This window comes from Pseudorasbora parva, chromosome 9, assembly GCF_024679245.1.
Source record: "Pseudorasbora parva isolate DD20220531a chromosome 9, ASM2467924v1, whole genome shotgun sequence".
NCBI classification, from domain to species: domain Eukaryota; kingdom Metazoa; phylum Chordata; class Actinopteri; order Cypriniformes; family Gobionidae; genus Pseudorasbora; species Pseudorasbora parva.
In genome coordinates, this window is record NC_090180.1 from 28,656,564 (window position 1) to 28,679,462 (window position 22,899).

Here is a 22,899-nt window from a genome sequence, read left to right on the forward strand (position 1 = left end):
TGACATTATTTTGGTTAGTCAATTAGTTAATTATACAGATGTCAACTTTAAGTACGAGTAATTTGTATTTTATTATGCAATGATGACAGCAGTAGCTAATCCTATCGCTTTTGTAATTGGCTTTGCAAATCATTTGTTTCTGACGTGACCAGTGATTCATTAGGCTTGTTTGAGATGAGCAAAATCTGCGCAGAACCGATCACCGGTGATCAGCGCGAGATGCATGCCGGTTAGAAATGTGTCCGAGGGCGGTCCGCCTTGCTCTGATGTCATGCTGACGTATGTCAAAAATCTCTCTTTAATTGAACATCAGAACTGGACCACGGAGCAATAGAAGAAGGTGGCCTGGTCTGATTAATCCCTTTTCTTTTACATCTGATGGCCGGGTGCGTGTGCGTTGCTTGCCTGGGGAACATGGCACAAGGATACACTATGGAAGAAGGCAAGCTGATGGAGGCAATGTGAAGTTTTGAGCAATGTTCTGGTAGGAAACCTTGGGTCCTGCCATCCACATGGATGACACATTGGGCCTACCACCGGCATTGTTGTAGAACACGTACACACTTGGATGGAAATGGTATTCCCTGGTGGCAGCTGCCTCTTTCAGCAGGATAATGCACACTGCCACAAAGCAAAAATGGTTCAGGAATGGTTTGAGGAGGACAACAACGATTTTGAAGTGTTGACTTGTCCTCCAAATTCCAAATTTCCTGAACAAACAAGTATGATCCATGGAGGCCCTACCTCGCAACTTACAGGACTTAAAGATCTGCTGCTAACATCTTGGTGCCAGATAACACAGCATACCTTCAGGGATTTAGTGGAGCCCATGCCTCAACGGGTCATGGCTATTTTGGCAGCAAAAGAGGGACCAGCACAATATTAGGAATAATATTAAAATCAAATAGTTATTTGGTTGAGAGGCCCAATGAATATTATTTTGTTTTAGATAGTTGAAACTAGAGTTAAAACTATAATAATAATATTCATAGGCCCTATACTCATAGCCCTGTATATACATATTAAAATGTAACCAATAAAAAATAAGATACTTGCAAAAACAAATCTAGGATATTTTATCTACATGTCCTCATGTGACCATTACCAACATCAGACAAGTTTTAACATGCAAATGTGTGTTGAATTATTGATCAATTACATTTAAAGTCTGAGGGTTTGATGTTGAGTGTGATAAATTATTGAATTGTCAAATGTTTGAATCACTTGAAAATGTCTTATTCATTTATATGAATAATTGTTGATTGTGTAGTAGATCTGAGCATACAGTAGGAGTACATCCTTAACAACTCAGGAACAAACAGGGTTGGAGCAGAGTCCTGCATTGAAAGTGAGGAGGATTTGTGACACAGCAAAAAGACAAGACCCCACATCGACAACTCTCGCTTCTTCAGAAAGTGGTCAGACTTCTTGTCAAAAACAAAATATCACATATTTGTTTGGCATTATCCTCTGCATATAGAGTGGTCTGTTCTATCTGGTATTACTTTTATTGCTTTAAGGGTCTCATCCAAACACGGAGACTGGAAACCTGATGAATGATAGGAACAGGCCTGCAGTTACACCTGAGTCAGAATTCGAGCTTCAGTGTCAGAAATTCTACAGGTAACTGACTGGTAAACTTATACTACTGTGTTGCAGTGGTACAAGATTCACAGTACCATAACAGCGTCCGGAAATATCATGGTTTAATGGTAGGGTCCTGCACATTAAAATGTGATATTGAGTCCTTGTATATTTTTCATAAAATAAAAAAAATCATTTTTTTTTTCATTGTATACCTTTTTTTACTCTTACTTAGGAATGTAACAATACACTCGTCACAATTCGATACAAATCGCGTTACTGAACTCACGAGTAATCACTTTTAACCGCATATTGTAATATGTATCGTGTTGTGTCTACAATATAATTCCTTATGCTGCCTCTAGAGACACTGGGTAGTAGGCATGAGGAAAAGTTACCTTAGAACAGAAGAAGAGTGTTGGAGTGAGTGTGAACATGTGAAGTTGCTGTTCAGAATAAAAGTAAACGATCTCCGAGGATACAGATGGTGTTGTGCTTACTTACTACCTGCAGATCTAACAAATTGGCGACGAGGATACTAAGTTTTAAGTATTGACTGATCAACAATGTCTGTGAATGTCTCTGCACCGCCAACGTCTCTGCCCCGTCCGGGAGAGCCTATTCCATTCCACATGTGGTTGCGCATGTTCGAAAACGATTTGCTGGTAATCAACGCAGTGGGCTCTGCATGGCCTGATGCTCAAAAGAGGGCTGCATTACTTCACTGTTTAGGCTAGGGGTCCCCAAACTCGGTCCTAGAGGGCCGCTGTCCTGCAGAGTTTAGCTCCAACCCCAGTCACACACACCTGAAACAGCTAATCAATGCCTAATATAGCTAAAATAGGACCTATTACGACATTGATTACCTGGTTCAGGTGTGTTTGATTGGGGTTTTTCCTCCAGAACCGAGTCTGGGGACCCCTGGATTAGGCGCTGAGGGCCAATAGACCTTTAACGCACTGCCAGACATCGGTGAGACATATGATATGGCAATTGCTGCTTTAAAAAAAAAACAGTTCATTCCCAAAGTCAATGTGGTCGTGGAGCGGCATACATTCAGAAAAAGAGTACAAGCGCCACACGAAAGCATACAACAGTATGTTTCTGCTTTGCATGCACTCGTCGCTAACTGTGAGTGTGAGGATAAAGATCCAGACTCTATTTTGCCTCTCAGTATTTATAAACATCACTTAAGTATAGGGTTGGGCATCGAGAACCGGTTCTAACTTGGAACCGTTTAAAAAATAACGATTCCATTGGAATCGTTTAGAAAATGTATTTTCGGTTCCGATCTTCGGTTCCAAGCGCGCAAGTTTTGGTTTCCATGGCCACCTGATTTCCGGTGCTTGCGCGCCCGCTTGTTCTTTTAGTCATGGAAGCCCGGTAAGCGGCTCTGAAGTGTGGATTTATTTCACTTTTAAAAGCCTGGGTCGGCACAGTGCAACTAGTGTTGTCAAAAATATCGATACTGAAATATCTGAAAAGATACGATAGCCTGCTCAGCCTACACAAGCCATCCCAGCTGCTCTCCTCTCCTCTCCTCTCCTCTCCTCTCTGACCGACAGCGGGTTGACGCACAGCCGCATATTCTCATTCAGCCGGTTAACCTCTGAACACGACAGACGCGCGTTCTGCTGGACTTTTCCTTACGACAGCGTGTTAGTGTTAGTGTGTGTGATCGGTCTGAATTTCGCGCGGGATTGCACATAATTCTACGAATCCCCGCAGATTTCAAGCTCACATCTGAAGCGCACACACACACATAGTCTACCGTAATAAAGCCGCCCCTGACATACAAGTGCAAATATTCGCTTCTTTTTACAGCTTATTATTGGTCAAATACACTCAAACAAATTCTCAGTGCACATTTTGAACAGTATGTAAACACAGTCTTAAACAATTCAGGAAGAAATGAAGAATGAGTAACAGGAGCAGTGTTCAGGATCCATGAGTGCGGCAGCTCTTAAAGGGACAGCAGTCATTTGTTATCCAAAGTCAAACTACAAAAAGACAAACGATCACACTGCTCTTGACTGATCAACTTGTCTAACTTTAATGGTTTTATATGAAACTATTTATTTTTTTGCAAAAACATAATCCAATGTTATTTTAAATTTATTTAGCCACTTTGTGTTTTTTTTATTCAGTTTCTTACCTGAATGTTAGACCTACCTGAAAAAATAAAGCAGTCTATTTCATTTATATCTTTTATTCTATTGTATTTATTTGTGCTATTTTTTGTAATATGTATGTTTGTTTATTCAATTTAACATTCAAAATCAAGCTTACTTGTGCTGTGTGTAAACTATTGCAACACAATTACCCCGTTGTAAAAAATACATTGAGTTAACAAATATTTGTGAGATATTTTAATAGGAATTGATCAATGTTTATATATGAGAAAAAGCTTAAAAGCTTTTTCATATAAAGTGATCTCTTCAGAAGAAATGTTTGATTGCCTAGACTTTCAAAAGACAGACAAAAAAAAAATATATAAAAAATATCTAATTGACAGTATATGTAGCGTTTTTCCCCCGTTGTATTGAAAATAGCATTGAATATCGATGAGACACGTTTTGACTCCACCCCTCAAAGAATCGGAATCGAGAATCGAAAAGAACCAGAATCGAAAGTACGAATCGGAATCGGAATCAGAATCGTTCAAATCAAAACGATGCCCAACCCTACTTAAGTACCACACAATTATCAAGACCACTTGTCTTGTGACATATACAAAGGAACAGATACCTGAAAAAAAGGATTCTGTTGTGGAGAAGGAGGCTCTGCCATGTGTGTGGGCTACTGAGAAAAGGCGAACGTACGTGTGGGGCCATCGCTTTACGATTTCACAGGCGGACAGGATTTGTCATGACACCGGCTTTTATTTGAAGCAGGCTTTTATTAGGGGCAGGCCTGTATTTCTAATTCCATCTGTTTGAAATAATATTGCTTTATGTAAACCGTTTTCAATTTAAAGTGATCGATCCAGTGGACAAATATCATTGATTTTTTAAAGAAACATTTGCAAAAATATCACCATACAACAAAATAATAAGCTTTTTTTGTAATTTGGCGCGCAGCTCCGCATCCAAAGATGGACGAGTTCTCAGCGAATCTAGCCGAGCATGACGTCTCATCACACCGGCCCCCAGTTTGCACATACAAATTAGGTGCGATTATGGCAGTTAATGACCCAACACGCGTTCACCATTGTAACTTTTTTAGCTGAACTAGTTCTACTTTTAGAACTAAAAGCGTCAATTTCCTATACAACACAGTATCGACAGCGGCCTCCGTGACCTAAAGTCCCAAAATGCATTGTGTTGCTTACGTCACGATCCCAGACTCTATAGAAGAGACCAGGATTAGTGTGTGTCGCACTGGCATGACTCGCATCGGGGCACGTGGCATCAGGATGGTTTCGCATTAAATAAACGGCATTTAGGAGATTATCCACTCATTTTCCCCTGGCCTTTATTTGAGACCGGCCTTTATTTGTTCGTGCTGACCATGCCCCCGGCCACTATCAGAGGCCCGGTGTCATGACAAATCCTGTCCGCCTATGAAATTGTGTCCGCTGGTAGCGGTATTAAATGCCTGATCAAAAGTTGTTATACATGGTTCTGGACAAGCAATTGTTTAAAAATAAACTATGAATTCATTGCCTATTAGCTACTAATCTTTCTAGGGAACAGACGTGATTAAATGTGATGTGACTAAAGAAAGAACGACTTGGATCGGGAGGGGAGGCAAGCGCAATTAATTAATCATTTCTTTCTCAAAGTTTACCCAAGACTGTATTAGCTAGTTTATTTTTTTATTCCAAAGATACTATATGTGTTGAAAAATGTAACATTTTAATTAGATTCTGCTTAAATGAACGAAATGACTTGGAAAAAAGATTTGTTCATTTTGCTGAGTGAGATTCAAAGATCCTAGTCAGTAAAATGATCCGAACTTCCCACCACTACATATAATTTCCTAGACTGGGTAAACCCAGCCCAATCTACCGGCAATTTGATTTTGCCCTACAGCTCAGGTTGGGAAGTAGAAACCTGTACATATTTCTATCCTGCTTCTGTTACAAATCTGCAGGGAGCTTGTTAGGGAATACCAATATGGCGGCGCCTTCAATTTTTAATGATGTCTTGTGAGTTCTCTATATCCACAACTTTCCTGCAAGTCTTAGTGGGCGTCGCCATGACACTCGATACTTCCGGTTGACGGTATCTCAATTCCGGTTTAGCACACATAACAGTTATGCTGCATTCACACCAGACGCGAGTGACGCAAATAAATAGTGCAATTCGTGCGAAGTTGGACGCGTAAACATTTTGAATCCATTTGCTTCATTCACTACACAACAGACGCGCATTTGCGTCATGGGAGGGGCTTCTGCCAGGCAGCGGCAGTCGTCAGAAGGACTAGCCGAATTAAGGCTGCTCTCGCCGGGGTTAATGAGCACTGAGCGCCTGGGTCTCACACCTCCGAAACCTTGCTTCCATAAACCATGCAACAAAAACGGACCCGTTTGACATGTTGCCTAGCAGCACCCTACACCTTCCATTCAATGCCCAACGAGCTTCAAATAAACTCAAGAATTGTGATGTAGAAGTAATATTTGTAATTTAATATTTGTAATTGTTGAAATGTTGATCATGTCAGACATTGTCAGTAGACTTTTTTTTTAATCAACATGAAAATAGATGCATGAACTTCAATGAATTTTAATGCACTGTAATAAAAATTAACATTTAATTCCTGTAAATGTAATTTTTGAGTTTATATATTAGTTTAACCTATTTAAAATACTGCAGTAAAACTGTATAATTTTTTGCAAGGGGTATGTTTATTGTTTTCAATAATTTACAGATTTAATGTGTAGCAAGACCGCTCTAACGGCCTAACGTTACTATCCAAATAGAGACCTGCACTCCCGCGGGACCCAGCACAACCGAGTGCGGCGCGGGATAATATTTGATGGGTGAATGTGGATGCGGGTGAACAAAATAAATAACTAGAAACAAATAAACCTTTATTTATAATAAAATAAAATCGATTTACAGGCGCATGGACGGAAGGTAACTCTTGTGTGGTTCATAGGAACAGCCAAGCCTACCACACAGTGGCAAAATGTCTGCGCCGCATAACTCAGGTGAACCACTTAGTGTTACAGATATTAGTAAGTTCTTGTAAGATAGTCAGATCCATGCGACCATCTGGGACATATGATCATTTTGCCTGAAGCGTTGTTATAAAAGTCTACTCCTGAATCCTGATAATACAACCAACGTTTAGCTGATAACAGTACAGACTAACGTAAACCGGAAGTTCGTTACCGGCTTGTTCTACGTTGCCATAGCGATGATGGGAAAGGTCAGACTTCGGGAAAGTTGTGGATAGATCAGTGGCAGTGACTTTATTTTGACCATCAGAAATTGATTGGATTGTTGGATGGCTGATCTCATGTGAGTGACAGGTTGTCCCGCTCTTGTGCCAGAAAACACATCATCAGAGAAGAGGCTGCAAGTCACTGTCACTGCAAGAGGAAAACAAAGTTGTTTTGAGTAAAGATTACAAAGATTTATTTTTTTTTACAAGATTTAAAAATTACACAGATGAATAATTTATAATAAATACTGCAATATTCTATTTAAAAAACAAGAATTGCCAGTCTTGATTTCATTGTGACTTTAAAAAAAGACATCCATTAGCTCACTACTAATATGACATGGACCCAAACATGCAGCCCTATACATACACACAGCAATAGATTAAAGTACAAAATAACTTTTCTTCACAGTCATAAGCCAACAAATAAAACTGAATAATCATCTTTCGTTTTGCACCACAAGCAGTTACTCCATGACTCATTGAGTTGATTAATAATGTATAGGGTAACTGTGGAGTTTTTTAATGAATTAAATGAAGTTACCTTTAACCCTCTAATGCCTGAAAAATTTAATCCCAAAAGGGGAAAAAATATTATTTTCATTCAAAACAAGAAAATTATCATTTTTTATTATATATTTGTTGAAAATTAACAGAAAGGCATTCATAATTAAAAATATTACAAACAAGACTGAGCATACATTAAAGGGGGGGTGAAACACTCAGTTTCAGTCAATCTCATGTCAATCTTGACTACCTATAGAGTAGTAATGCATCCTTCAAATCTCCAAAAAGTCTTTAGTTTTATTATATTTATAAAAGAAATATGGCTGTAAACGTTGTTTTCAATCAGTTGAACAAATTCTTACACTCGAATGGATACTTTGACAATTTTCAATCTGGTTTCCGTCCACATCACAGTACAGAGACAGCGCTCATAAAGATTATAAATGATATTCGCTTAAACACTGATACAGGCAAAACATCAATTCTGGTTCTACTCGACCTCAGTGCAGCATTCAACACTGTTGACCACACCATACTTCTAGACAGGCTGGACAACTGGGTCGGGCATTCTGGGATGGTCCTCAAATGGTTCAGGTCATACTTAGAAGGGAGAGGTTATTATGTGAGTATAGGAGATCATAAGTCTGAGTGGACATCCATGACATGCGGAGTCCCACAAGGGTCAATTCTAGCACCACTCCTGTTTAACCTGTATATGCTGCCACTGAGCCAAATAATGAAAAATAACAATATTGCTTAACACAGCTATGCTGATGACACCCAGCTCTACTTAGCACTATCACCTAATGACTACAGCCCCATTGACTCCCTGTGCAAATGCATTGATGAAGTTAACAACTGGATGTGCCAAAACTATCTTCAGTTAAACAAAGACAAAACCGAAATCACTACATTTGGAAACAAAGATGAAATTCTCAAGGTGAACGCATATCTTGAGGCTAAAGGCCTGATAACAAAAAATCAAGTCAGGAATCTTGGAGTGATTTTGGAGTCAGACCTGAGTTTCAGTAGTCATGTCAAAGCAATAACTAAATCAGCATACTATCATCTGAAAAATATTGCAAGGATTAGATGTTTTGTCTCCAGGCAAGACTTAGAGAAACTCGTTCATGCTTTCATCACCAGTAGGGTGGATTATTGTAAAGGCCTTCTCGCTGGCCTTCCCAAAAAAGACCATTAGACAGCTGCAGCTCATACAGAACGCTGCTGCCAGGATTGTGAGCAGAACCAGAAAATATGACCATATCACACCAGTCCTCAGGTCTTTACACTGGCTTCCAGTTACATTTAGGATCAACTTTAAAGTACTATTACTTGTTTATAAATCACTCAATGAGCTGGGACCTCAATACATCGCAGATATGCTGATTAAATACAAACCCAACAGATCACTCAGATCAGCAGGATCAAGTCAGTTAGAAATACCAAGAGTTCACTCAAAGCAAGGAGAGTCTGCTTTTAGCTATTATGCCAGCCGCAGTTGGAACCAGCTTCCCGAACAGATCAGATGTGCTCCAACAGTAGCCACATTCAAATCCAGACTCAAAACACATCTGTTCAGCTGTGCATTTACTGAATGAGCTCTGAGCACTTTACGTCCGACTGATTGCACCCTATCTTATCTCTTTATTCTCTTTATAATTGTTTTAGTTTACCTTTGTTCTTCTTATCTCTGGTTATTGTTTATTTTATATGTTCTTTTGAGTTAAATATGATGAGTGAAAACTGGGTTTGATGGAAATAGTAAGTTTGACAATAAGGTTTGAGTATGTGTAAATCTGTGGAGGGTATGATGAGTGAGAATGGGTTTAACAAGAAGGTTATTGAGTAAAAATCAGGGAATAGTGATTAAAATGGATGTTATGAACGTGTTTGAGAAAGAAATGAATGAGAGGTGCTCTAATAAAGATGGTACATGTATGTAGGCTGTAAACTGAAGAATGTTTATTTTTTATATCAGACCATTATTGTGGATCTGACCTTTTTTTATTTTATTTTTTTTTATTTTATTATTATTATTCTTATTATTGTCTTTACAACTGTTTTTTACTATGCTTGTTTTAAATTTTTATTCGTCCATATACTCTTTTTTCTCATGCATTTGTTACCACTGTTTTAATTTATTTCTATGTAAAGCACTTTGAATTGGGCACTTGAATTAAAGCACTTTGAATTGGGCCATTGGGTATGAAATGTGCTATACAAATAAACTTGCCTTGCCGTGCCTTGCCTAAATAGTCTAAAATCGTACAACTTAATAATAGTTTCAAAATGTGAGAGAACACAAACATGACGATACAAAACTATTGATTTACCATTCTGATGTTTAGATGAAGTCATGTAGACCACCCTTCCCGACGACACCTCCCATGATTCCACACTTATTCACGACCTCGTCAAGATGCACCTTGCTACTTTCGACTAGCTGATCTCTGGCTCATTGGGGCTCTGGTTACAGTTGCCGCTGTGTGTTCAGCTCTTCCAGCATCCCCACATCCACAGCTTCACAGAGATGCAAACTGTATTCATGGACCACTCCTCTTTCCGTAGGTGATCAGGAAGCTCTCTGCAGTTCCAGTGTCACTCCTGCTCACCCTATACAAATATTCAAAACTGTTTATCTACACTTATTCTAACAATACAATCCAAGTCATGACTACTATGATTCAGATGTATACCTGATATACCTGTTCCGTGTAACCAGGGATGACGCTTAATGTCGACTAAACTGGGACGATCTGCCGTCGCGTCACTGAGACACCAGCTAATCAGCTGACGGCACTCTGTTACACACAACACAGTCTTCAGGAACACAAAAGAACAAACTTATCATGTAACAAACATTATACCTTTGACTGTTTGCTATCTCTTACCTGTAGACAGCTCTCTAGGGAAGAGCAGTCTGCTTTTGATGGAGACCCTCTTTGCAGCTCTGAAGGGGAAACACAGGATGTTGTAGAGCGTCACCCCCACTGACCAGACAGTAGCCGGTCCTGCATGATAGCGGTGCTGATGAAACCACTCAGGAGGGGCATATTCAGCAGTACCTGAGAGACCCAAGAAGACAAGAAACAATCACTGAAAAGGTTCCAGTCCAAAGAAATTCTCTCAAAGCAAAAGTTAACAGACATCCACAGTTTCCTTCTGTAACCAACCTGCAAAGGAGGTGTAGGCCGAGTCCTTTAGCAGGTCTCCACAACCAAAGTCTATCAGCTTGATGTCATGGGAAGCTGTGGAAATCAGCAGGTTCCCTGGCTTGACGTCCCGGTGCAGGACTCCGCGGCTCTCGCAGTGTTTCAGCGCGGTGATCAGCTGCACTAACACTTTCTTGGCGAAGCTCTCATCCACACAGCCGTTCTCCTTGCAGAAACTCTGCAGATCTTGGCAGGGAGCTGGCCATTCCAGGATCATGCTGTAACGGGTGTGACGCTCAAACCACTCCAAAAGCTGCAGGACGTTGGGGCAGGCAGGAGCTGAATTGACCCGGGTCATCAGTGCCACCTCCAGCGGCAGCAGACCCTTATCTTCCTGCAGGGCAAATGCACCATTATATCCAGAGCTGAATGAAACAGATAAAACAGAACAACAGATTCATGTTGGAACTTACAACTTTCAGCCTCTTTCGAGTCCTATCTTTAGACACGTACTTGATGGCGACCTGTAGACAGATAAACTAAAGTAAATCACACCTGCCTAATTGTGACAGATGACATTTTCTGATATCAGCATTTCTAAACGCTGTCTGGAAAAAGGAGGGAAAAAAAGTGTCTTACTGGCAGTCTGTCAGACCTGCGGATCCCAGCATACACAGAGCCGAATCTACCTCAACCCAGCATCGGGCCCTTCGAATATGCTTCTACAACATAAACGATCACAGGAAATGTCTTTAAGAGAAAACATGTTGCTGTATCTGAGGCTGTAAAAGGACATTACTCTGATGCAGTTCTTACATCATACAGCTGAAGAACATTTTATTGACAAATTATATAATAATGAGCAATAACTGTTAATATAAAGCTAATCTGACCTTTGCGAGAGCGTTTAGCTGGTCTTTTAATTGAAGTGTGTGGAATTCCATCATGTGGTCCCTCCTGGCTGCCGTCTTCCTCTTCCTGTCAGCCTGACCTGTGGAGACAGAAACAGACTCAAAAGGCAGAGGATTTAAAAGTCCAGGTACCTCCGGGCTCACTGTCTGGAAGTATATCCGCAGATTACGGCTGGGCTGGTTGAGATGTTCAGTTTATGACTGGCATGAAGTTGGTTTGACGTTAGACGTTTGATATTCGCAAATTTAGGGACCGTCTCTAAAGTTGCATACGACATTGGTATGCACGTTTCAAACTTCAATAACATTTGAATGGAATAATTTACTTCTTGATTACTTCATTAAATGTACTTTTAATGATTATAAAAAAATAAAAAATAAATGTTTTACCTTTGAGAGATTGTCTCCGTACTTGATCTCTTTCACCATTCATTATAACATTTGCTGTGAAGTGATCTAGTACATAAATCCTATGTCCATGGTCACTGTTGTTCGCCAACACTTGAAAATAGCATTGCATTGTCTAAGAATAAAAGCCCAGACATAAACTTGATTAGATAAATGTAAAAAAAAGAAAAAGAAAAAAACAAATGGTCACAACAAACTTTGATTTTGGTTTGAGAAAGCTCACCAAAATGACCAGATTGTATGAAAAAGATTTAAAAGTGTGAAGTTTGAAGGTTTTCAGTTTGAATTTTTTTTATCTGTTTTTAACTTTACATTTTAAGGGAGTTTTTTTCCAGTTTTGATTGCCATTTTCAGATCATATGGATTCAAAAAGGAGGAGGAGACAGAATCATACAATTTTGTCTCATAATAATAATAATAATAGTGTTTCAGTAGGTTGGCTTTCTCAAACCAACCTAATCAATTACCTTGCAGTTTTTCTCAGTTGCCTTGGCATAAAATTTGCAAAAAATTAAGTTCATTTCTCGGAACAATTTGCACAACATATTGGATTTGCAAGAGCCTGTGATTAAAACTGTACTTTATCGGTATGGCATATGTCAATTTTAACAGTACAAATGAACAGATTAATGAATATGGGAGATTGATTGCACAAGACTGGATAGGATTCATTTGTAGTATTAAGATCACAACATGCATACCATATTACAGTACACATCGGGCCTCGTTTCACCAGAAATGTGCATACACCCATGCCTTATCTACCCCTTCCTCTGTTTTCTGCTCTGTCTATATATATATATTCCTTCTAGTAGAAGATTCATGACATGCATGTTTGAGCAGTTTTAGAGAACTGGCTGTATCATTGGTTGATCTAATGCTTTACCCCTGAACACTTAGAAATGTATACATAATATATTTGTCACATTATGATAACTAGGTCAACCATTTTGCATTTAATGACTTATGTTATGAACTAATGACTGTATGCTTTGAGGGGTAAGACTATTCAACAGAGAACCATTTAATACATTTTGAACAATGTGGCATTAGCAATTGTAGGAAATAGCAGACAATTGTACATAATCAATAGCATGAATTTACCAAAGCATTTTAATTTTGTAAAAAAAAAAAAAAGATAAAATGCTTTTATGATTTGCACAAGTGACTAGATAATGTGGTGGTTGAACAAATAGTTTTGAGATTTTCAGCTCTGATCTGAGAAATGTGCCAAAGTTATTTTTTCTCACCTCCCCTGCCAGCCATTTATGTGGCTGGAGTGTTTTCAGCCTCGAATGATGCAGGATAAAGGACCTTTTTTTGTCCTTTGACTGTGTGATGGCAATGACAATCTCACATGCTTTCTTGGACCACAGAGATTGGATCTGTAATGCGATATTTGAATTTAATACTAAATGTACTATGAGTTAATGTTAACAAAAGCTTAATTACATGATTGAGAATTTCATTGTACCTGGGCTGATGTATCATCTAAATGATCCTCAGGCACTGCTGGTCTTTCAGATGTTGATTTCTTGGCCCATTGCTCTTCAACTTGAGAAAGACTATCAAGATTTTGCATCATCTGACGGATGGATGGATGGATGGATGAGTTAATGTAAACAAAAGCAACATGATTAAGAATTTTATTATACCTGTGCTGTCGTATCCTCTGAATGATCCTCAGGTGTTTTCTTTGTCCTGTGTCTTTTTGTTTGAGGCACTGCTGGTCTTTGAGATGTTGATTTCTTGGCCCATTGTTCTTGAGAAAGACTATCAAGATTTTGCATCATCATCTGATGGAAGGATGGATGGATGGATGAATAGATACATAGATAGATAGATAGATAGATAGATAGATAGATAGATAGATAGATAGATAGATAGATAGATAGATAGATAGATAGATACATAGATAGATACATAGATAGATAGATAGATAGATAGATAGATAGATAGATAGATAGATAGATAGATAGATAGATAGATACAAAAGCTTTATTTACATGATTGAGAATTTCATTATACCTTGGCTGATGTATCCTCAGAATGATCCTCAGGTGTTTTCTTTGTCTTGCGTCTTTTTGGTTGGGGCACTGCTTCTGGTGGATCAAAATACTTTGAACAACGCTTTGCAGATCTTTCAGATATGGATCTTTTGGCCCATTTCTCCTCTTGCTGGTCAATGGTCTTTTGCTTGGGAGATGCACTTTGTGACTGACTATCAATACTATGCATCATCTGATGTTGTGTATATCTTCCTTGTAGAGAGTTAAACGTCTTTGTAATGAACTTCTTTCGATGTAAAATGTGATTCTTTACAATTGAGAACCACTGCTCCACATGGCAATTTGTCTCCCTTGTTTTGATTTCTTTGTTGGTCTCTTTGGCGTATCTGCTCAGGTCCCCAAGCAATATGCCACTCCAAAGGGGAAAAATGCCCATATAGTTCTTTATAAGGACATTCATGATCCCTGGGCAGTAGAAGTCATTATTTATGTTACTCTCTGTCTCTGCACACCTGGCCTTTTCTAGAAGACTGTTGAACACATGTGTGAAGGGAGATTTGCCACATATTGTCCTGATGTTGCTCGAACTCTCCATATCTTCTGCGTACGGTAGAAGTATTTCAACCATTGTAGTAGGTTTGGACTTTAGGATATTTTGGTTCAGTGTCTTTTTTGCCTCCATAACTTTTTTTGAATTGTTTGCTGATGTAAACAACACAGCCATATCTTCAAAGATGTGAAGCGCTTCCTGTAGGGTGGAACTGTTAAGTAGAAGACCAAAAGAGTATGTGGCATATTCCTTCACAGGATGGTCACCAGTTTCCTTTGAAAAGGCTTGTGTTATAGCCTTTATAATGTGAGATGAACAGAGATGGAGCACTGTGAAATTCACTGCATCTGCACTTTTCACTTTTTGGCTGACAATTAAATGTGCTCTGTTTATATAGGATGAGACACTTTCTTTATTGAAGGCCAGGAGGACACTACCAATGAGTGCCCAGCTAAAATCAGTCTCAACCTGGTGGACCTTCCGTGTCGTTATCTGACTTAGATGTCTTAGTGTTTCCATCTGCCAAAATGTGAGAGTTGGTATGGAGTGCTGGTTAGATATTAGTTTAGACACAGGAATGGGTGGTTTATCCTTCCCCTTTCCAGGGAGAACAAGGGCATAATAAAGGATTCTTTTGTTTTGTTTGGGAATCCTTGACATGACGCTGCCTGTAGCATCTAGATGCAATGTGACTGGGGGTGAGTTTTTTAAATGCTCTGCCAGTATTCGTAGACCACAATCTGTATACAAGTGGACACCAACTGGGTCCACTTGTAAATGTTGAATGTAACCTGCCACTTGAGAGGCAGTACCACTGCACTCCTTCATGACCTTCTGAGAGAGCATCATCTCCATTATAATATCATCATGGAGTCTAGTGCTTTTCCTAACTTCACTGGATATTCCTCTTAGGACATTCATAGTAAGGCATCTGGAGATGTTTCCAGCCAAGATCTCATCTGGTGGTGTGCTTCTCAGTGATTCGTAGTAGTGCTGACTTACTCCTTTTGCTATTGTTGCAGCAATTTTTCCTCTTTTAGTGAATTTTGCATTTCTGAATTTTTATTATTTGTCCTTGTGGGTCACATCACCAATTTGCATGACATGTATGTCAATATGCTTCTGGAATGGTTTGGGCTTTGTTTGTATTGTAAACTTGTATTTTGCTGAGCAATCATTAAAGACACAGACAGCAAGTGCCCTGAAATAAGGTGCTCTTTTTTTATGACTTTTCCGGCATTTTACATGCTGGTACTTGAATGAAAGGACACAGTTTTATTTAATTCACAGCAAGGATTTACTTTGGTGAACGCTTCATAAAAGACATCTGTCCAGGGCTTTTGTAACTGAGTTGAGTCTGCATTTGACTTTATTTTTTTCCAACTACTTGTTTTTATGGTCACTACAAAAACATTTTTATGACTGTAAATTTTTTGGTCCTGGTCTTGTTTTCCTCAAGCTTCCGGTGTCTGACTTATCGGTATTTACATCATTATCAGGATTGTTATGGTTCCTGTCTCCAGCCTCATCATCCAGGTGTCGGCTATCATGCACATCTTTTATATTTTTGATTTATATTAAAATATACTGTCAAGTCATACTTAAATATTGCTTTTTTTCACTACTGTATATTGGCTCATATATAAATATGTCATAATTTAGAGCTCAATAACATTTGAATGGAATAATTTACAGTCATAAATCCAACTGTACAGGGTTCATCCAGGTGTCGGCTATCATGCACATCTTTTATATTTTTGATTTATATTAAAATATACTGTCAAGTCATACTTAAAGATTGCTGTTTTCACTACTGTATATTGGCTCATATATACATAATGTGCTCTGAAATAAATAACGGACACAGACCAGCAGATTGGATAGATTCGCTCCGTCAGTAGACTCATCAACTTGTAGTGAGAAGAGTTCACTTTTTTTATTCTGCTTATTAGCTGGCTGCGGATGTCAGTAGATATTGAATCAACGCGACAAGCCACAGTATTGTCGGAGAGAGGGATTTTGTCCAGCATCTTTGCAGCTTTCTCTCCGAGCATACAGTTTACCATGTCTTTGGCAACTGGTAAGCACAGATTTTCTCCAATTGTGTGGGGCATACCTCGTTTAGCTATGCGGTAACTCGCCAGATATGAAGCTTTCTGTGCATTTTTAGAAGCACCTAAGCCTGAATGGGAGTGGATAATTTGTTTATTTTTCTGCAGTTCCTCAAATTTTCCTTGGAAAAAAACTTGCAGGCATGTCTTGTAAGTGACTGTGTTTTGTTTTTAAGTGCCGAACCATATATGATGGCTTGATACTGTTAGCTAAAACTTCTCTACACTTAACTTACACATTGCGGGCTCGGACTTTCTGTATCACCAATCCATGTAAACCCAAAACCAATGTAACTGTCACAGTATTTGCGTTTCTTGCTTGTCTCTAATGTAGACCCACCTTACGCTTCTGTGCCCGGTTGCATAAAACACCTTAAGTGAAAATTTCCCTTAAGATCGCCCTTAGGTTTCCCTTAAACTTAAAGGGGGGGTGAAATGCTGTTTCATGCATACTGATCTTTTTACACTGTTAAAGACATGGAATCCCATACTAAACATGGACAAAGTTTCAAAAGTTAAGGTGGACGTTTGATGGGAGTATTTCTTTGTCAAAAATACTACTTCCGGTTAGTCATAAGTTTCGGCAAGTTTTTTGCGATCATGCGTCCCCATTGACGTTAGTGGGGGCGGAATTTCCTTGTATGGGCCTTACGGACAATTCTACCGGAAGCGTGTGAGAGAGAGAGGGGGAGAGAGAGAGAGGGAGAGAGCGAAAGCAACAGGCTATGCCCATCAAAGCGCTCGTAGGCTGCGCTGCACAGGTAATGTGCACAATTAACAATGACATCAAAAAGTGCGTTTTTGGTTGCCAGACCAAGACAGTCCTGCACAGATTCCCCCAAAACCCCGCGGTAAGGCAACAGTGGATGTAATTTGCTTTTCCGGATCAGCAACTGAGTTGCGCGAATGTTTATATCTGTTCGCTGCATTTCGGTGCCGACTGTTTCACAAGGCCCAGCTCGACACAGGATTTTCCAATAGCCTAATGCTGAAGGATGGAGCAGTCCCAACGTTAGAACCGCGGGCGGTGAGTTAGACTGCTTCAAATGTCTGTGTCTATGCTCATCAAGTAGCCCAAACATGATCACGTATAGTTACTATATATATTACTATATATAGAAATTGATCAATAGAGCATGCGATGTGTAGTGCCCCAGCAAACACAAAACGTTTTTACAACGTTCCACAACGTTGTATTCTGGTTGCAATTAGGTAATGTTGTAGTACAACGTTTTAAAGACGTTTTAAAAACGTTTTTTAAAATAGAAAAATAATGTAACCAAAATAAAACGTTTTAAAAACGTTGTGAAAATACCAACCTGGGACGTTTTCTTTAAGTAGTCAAAAAAACGTAAATATCACGTTTGTTTACTACGGAAACAAAACTAGACCAAACTACAACTTTTGGGAGACGTTTTATTCAGGTGTTAAAATAACGTTATCTGCACGTTGGAAAAAAAACGTTTTAAAAACGTTGTGAAAATACCAACCTGGGACGTTTTCTTTAAGTAGTCAAAAAAACGTAAATATCACGTTTGTCTACTACGAAAACTAAACTAGACCAAACTACAACCTTTGGTAGACGTTTTATCCAGGTGTTAAAATAACGTGATCTGAACGTTGGAATAAAACGTTTTAAAAACGTCATGGTAGTACCAAAATACAACCATATGCCAAACCTCCAACGGTAGGCTACGTTCTGTTTGTGGAAAATATACACAGAATATAAACAGAACGTGACAGTAACATTTTAACATCAACGATTCAGTGACTGATCGAGTAACAGATGAGGCTGATGCAGAGCTGAGCATTCTATATCAATGTTGTGAATATACTTTAAGATGCTCATTTAACTGATAGAATAGCTATATTAGAGTATTATATATTATATTATATTATATTATATTATATTATACAAGCTTTCATTCTCATTCCATTTAAAGTTTTACGTAGGCATAGGCTGCAGTTTCCACTTAAACGGTGGCCTACTTAACTATCGGGATATTATACTTCAGTATAAAAATATGTATTCATGTAAACGCAACACTGCACAAATTACACATGACGTGTTTAACGTGTGTGCGTGTTGAACATTCGAGTCGCTTTTAAACTGGAGCGGATGGAATTACCATGGAAACGGGGCAGCTCGTCTGACAACAAGCAGCAAGGCTCCGTCTGCCACTGTTGTTTTCACTAATTTCAGGTAAGTTTAGTCCCTAATATTACACATATAATACATACAACTGTTCTTGACACTTTCTAACACGCTTCTGTTGAATATTTACTGTAAAGAAATGGTTTAGTGTCTTCGGAAAAAGTCCGTTAGCGTCTTAACCGTTAGGCTAATTAAGAGGTAACGTTAGGCTAACTATAGCCCTGAGCTCTTATTTATGAAAGTTGGGCTTTTAATTCCATATTATGTGTAGATAAGAGATTTTGTTAATGTTTTGCCGGCTATTTGTCAATGATTGAATGAAAGGAACGTTAATTTAAGTATTTAACCAAACAGTTTGCACTTTACGTGACTCGGTGACGTCACTCACATGCGCTATTTCAAACATGTTTGATCTTTCATAGTAAACAAGTATTGACCACGACACGTATATAACCATGCATCTGTAAAACCTAAACGTAAATTCTGGTATCTTACGATATTATATATTGTATATATCCTGTATATTAATCTTTTTTTTTTTTTTTGCTGCATTTTCACCTATGCACTAGTTTATTTATTTCTAATAAACCTACCTGAGTGACATTGTATAGTTTACCACTTATTGTTGGCTCTGTGACAAATTGTTTATGTTCCTAGATTGTGATGGCTGTCCAGCACTATGAACCATCTGACTTGTAAGTAAAACATACATACATCCATCCATACATACATACATACATACATACATACATACATACAACCATACATACATTCCTGTGTGTATATGTTGATCATTCTATCAAATTAAATGGTTAAATGTTCATTAATTAACTCTGAGATCAACTTTGCAGATGCAGTTCATGTGTGCGTATAGGGAGACAGTAGATACTGAAATCATCACGAGTGTCTGGCGTGCTTCGGTTTAAGTAGTAGTAGTTATTTACATACTATAGACATGGCAGAACAAAGACTTCAGATTTCAGTTCCAGTCTTTTTGAGCTTTAATATTCAGACACTAGTCTGTATCAATATCTGATTCATTGTAGAGCCCTTATTTTGATTTATACATAAAGAATATTTCCAAATTCTGTAACGTTCTGCTTAATACAGTAAATTCCATTTGTGACTGGATTCTGTGATTTCATCCATGTTTGGCTCTACAAGGTATTTGCAGTATTAAAGAGAGGTAGTTTTGAGAGTGAATTATTGTTGTGTTATAAATTTGTTACCATTAGTATAAGAAGGGTAAGACTAAAAGACTAAATTTCAGTCCGGCAGAATTTTCTGCACACTTCACCACCGAGGCCAGATGAGCATTGTGAATGTATGAACCTCACATTATATTTATAACAATCCTTGTTGATGTTTGAATTGTATTTCAGGGCAGTTTGTGAAGACGGATAAACAAGAGATGTTGTGAAAACCAGGACAGAAGTCGGTTCCAGATCCACCTTCCAGACCAGACTTCTCTCTCATATGGATTGCTGTCTAATGGTGTATTATATGTTCTCTGCAGAATTAGGTGCATGCAGATATTACTCAGGAACACGACTAAACTTTGTTTGCTATAATACATCTATTAATGTACCAATGTGAAACAGACTAAAACACTTGACTGTTTCTCAAAATCAGGTATGCCAATATTATAAAATATTATTTATTGAACAATAATAGAGACAGAGTGTATTTAGGCCACGCCCACACCGGGGAGGAAACATTCCAACGCTCTCCATTGATTTTGTGTTGCGTGAAGCGGTCACCTCGTCTTTTTTTACTTATAACAAAAACGGCAATGTCTAAAAGCTCATATGTGACGAGGTGTGCAGCACACAAGGTAAAAAACACATAACTAAGTTTTTATAAGCTGTCGACCCCAAAAAACAAGCGTTTAAGGACAAAAGTGGATACAGGCAATAAGACGTGAAGCTTCAGCAAGAAGAATGGGTCAATTTTGGGATCCTGACACTCCATATGCCTACGTGTGCAGTAAACCTTTTGTTAAATATCCAAATGTCAGTTTTATATATTATATATTATATTTCCTGTCGCTGATTACTTTCCCCTCCAATGTGTGTAGTTCTCAGTGTAATATAGCATGACGCGCTCTGTCTCAAGTGCCTGTATCCACTTTAGTCTTTAAACACTCGTTGTTTTTTTGGGGTCAACAGCTTATAAAAACTTCTGGGTTTTGTTCCTGGGGTTTTTAGCTTGTTTAATGTACACCAGGTACAATAGAAAAAATAGATTGCAGTAAAATAACATATGCAATAACATAATCTGTAATTAGTTAAAATGAGAATTTACATTTTATAGATTAATCTCTTTTGTTCTAACATCTGTGCACTGAATTTTTATGGATTTTTCTCTACATTTTTTTGTTCATGTTCTTATTTAAATTCCCAGTCATTGCATAATTTGCATGTGCTGTACTTTATTTGTACCATTTTGTTTTATTGGCATACCGGTATTTTTATTTATCTGTTTAGAATTTTTTTCTTATTATTAATGAGAGCTTTAATTGTAGTCTTCTACAATTATCTCAAGGATTTCAATTTACATTATCTCTACTAAAAATGAAAAAGCTGTTATCATGTAACTTTTCTGTTGTTGTTCCAAACTTGTATGACTTTGTTAGACATTCGAGTTAATGTTTCTTATTCACCATTCACTTTCTTTTGTTCAAAAAAGTGAATAGTGTATAAGGAACATTATGCTTAATATCTCCTGACTTAAGGTTAACATTAACACCTCCCTTTGTGTTTAACAAAGGAAAGTCATACAGATTTAGATTGGAATAATGCAAGGATGAGTAAATGACAGATTTTTCTTTTTTTGTGAACTTACCTCTATCATATTGCTTTTTATATTGTGTGAATAAATACAATGACTGACAAATGTTGTGTGTAGTATAAATTATTAGTACTACATATGTTTATGTAGTTTAATAAAATGGGAAACAAACAGAGGTAAGGCCTAAGGTAAGGTGAAATGTAAAAAGCGCTATTAATAAGCTGAATATTAAGATTGACATAAATATTATAACGTGTGATTAGCCTTGACAAATTATACAGAGATCTAAAAAGACCACAATATATTTTTCTTACTGTAGTTATAATATTGTTTTTATATTAAAGATAACAGTAAAAACAAAAAAACATTTTGATCACAGCATGTGTGAAGTGAAGAACCAGTTTGAATGTGGTACGTTTCTACAACGTTGGAAGGAGATGGACGTGGTAGGTGACAAAAACGTTATAAACACATTTTTGCAATGTTGGAAGGAGAGGATATGGTAAGGTGATAAAAAAACGTTATAAATATAATTCTGCAACGTTGTAAGTAGACGCGGTAACGTGATAAAGACGTTTCTGCAACGTTACAAGGAGACGTGGCAACGTGATAAAGACGTTATAAGAACGTTTCTGCAACGTTGTGAAAAAACGTATTTATAACGTGAAAAAAACCCGACATCTGTCGTATTAAATACGTCGGATAAAAACGTTATCGCGACCTTTTCACAACATGAAAAAAACGTTTTTACAACGTTGCTGTGTTTGCTGGGGCGTGTACATTTGTTTAGCTGGCCACTATATGTGTAACTTTATGTTTGTGTATTGTAAAAGCACTCAACAATACACAAAGAGGGGGGAAATATGTTGAACTAAATAAGCACGCTTCTTCATTCAAATGCGCTACTATTCCGTGTCTATCTATGTAAACACTAACTTAACCTGTCTACACAAACCACGCGTAAACACACAAACACACGTGCACAACTGCACTTCCCACATGTACACCTTCAAAGACAAAAATACGACGATATAATTCAAGTATAAATATGTAAATAACACAAGCCGCTAAGCATATTATATAACGTTAGTTAGTGTATATCGTACCACATAGAGACGTCCTGCTCTAGTCGTTTTTGCTGCTGCTCCTGTTCAACTGCAGCCTCTGGGTCTGATTCCGGATCATAGATGTATGGCTGTATCTGATTAAAAGCCATATTTTTATTTTGAATAAAGTTTTTTCCCCGCTGTTAGGGATGACAGCTTTACGACGCACTCGACGCACTCAACACAATAGCAGCGCGCTGCTGCACACGTCATTATTTAGCT

The 22,899-nt window shown here is 38.1% G+C and overlaps 1 protein-coding gene, 2 long non-coding RNA genes and 1 pseudogene across 3 annotated transcripts in view; 1 reads left to right on the top strand and 3 right to left on the bottom strand.

The window, feature by feature from the left end:
• Nucleotides 1–10,067: 10,067 nt before the first annotated feature.
• LOC137088824 (serine/threonine-protein kinase pim-3-like) overlaps nucleotides 10,068–22,899 on the bottom strand; it is a 57,534-nt gene continuing 44,702 nt past the window's right edge. The window contains exon 10 of the mRNA XM_067452176.1: nucleotides 10,068–10,098. The gene's annotated coding sequence lies outside the window, so the exon portion shown is untranslated. The remainder of the gene's footprint in view (nucleotides 10,099–22,899) is intronic.
• LOC137089844 (serine/threonine-protein kinase pim-3-like) lies at nucleotides 10,366–11,977 on the bottom strand (annotated as a pseudogene).
• On the bottom strand, nucleotides 13,457–14,166 carry LOC137089636 (uncharacterized). The gene is made up of 3 exons (XR_010907742.1): nucleotides 13,985–14,166; nucleotides 13,612–13,752; nucleotides 13,457–13,541 (listed from the first exon to the last, which is right to left on the bottom strand). It is a non-coding gene; the product is annotated as an uncharacterized lncRNA (long non-coding RNA).
• On the top strand, nucleotides 18,764–22,344 carry LOC137088826 (uncharacterized). Its single transcript, XR_010907579.1, has 3 exons — nucleotides 18,764–18,829; nucleotides 19,439–19,476; nucleotides 20,164–22,344. It is a non-coding gene; the product is annotated as an uncharacterized lncRNA (long non-coding RNA).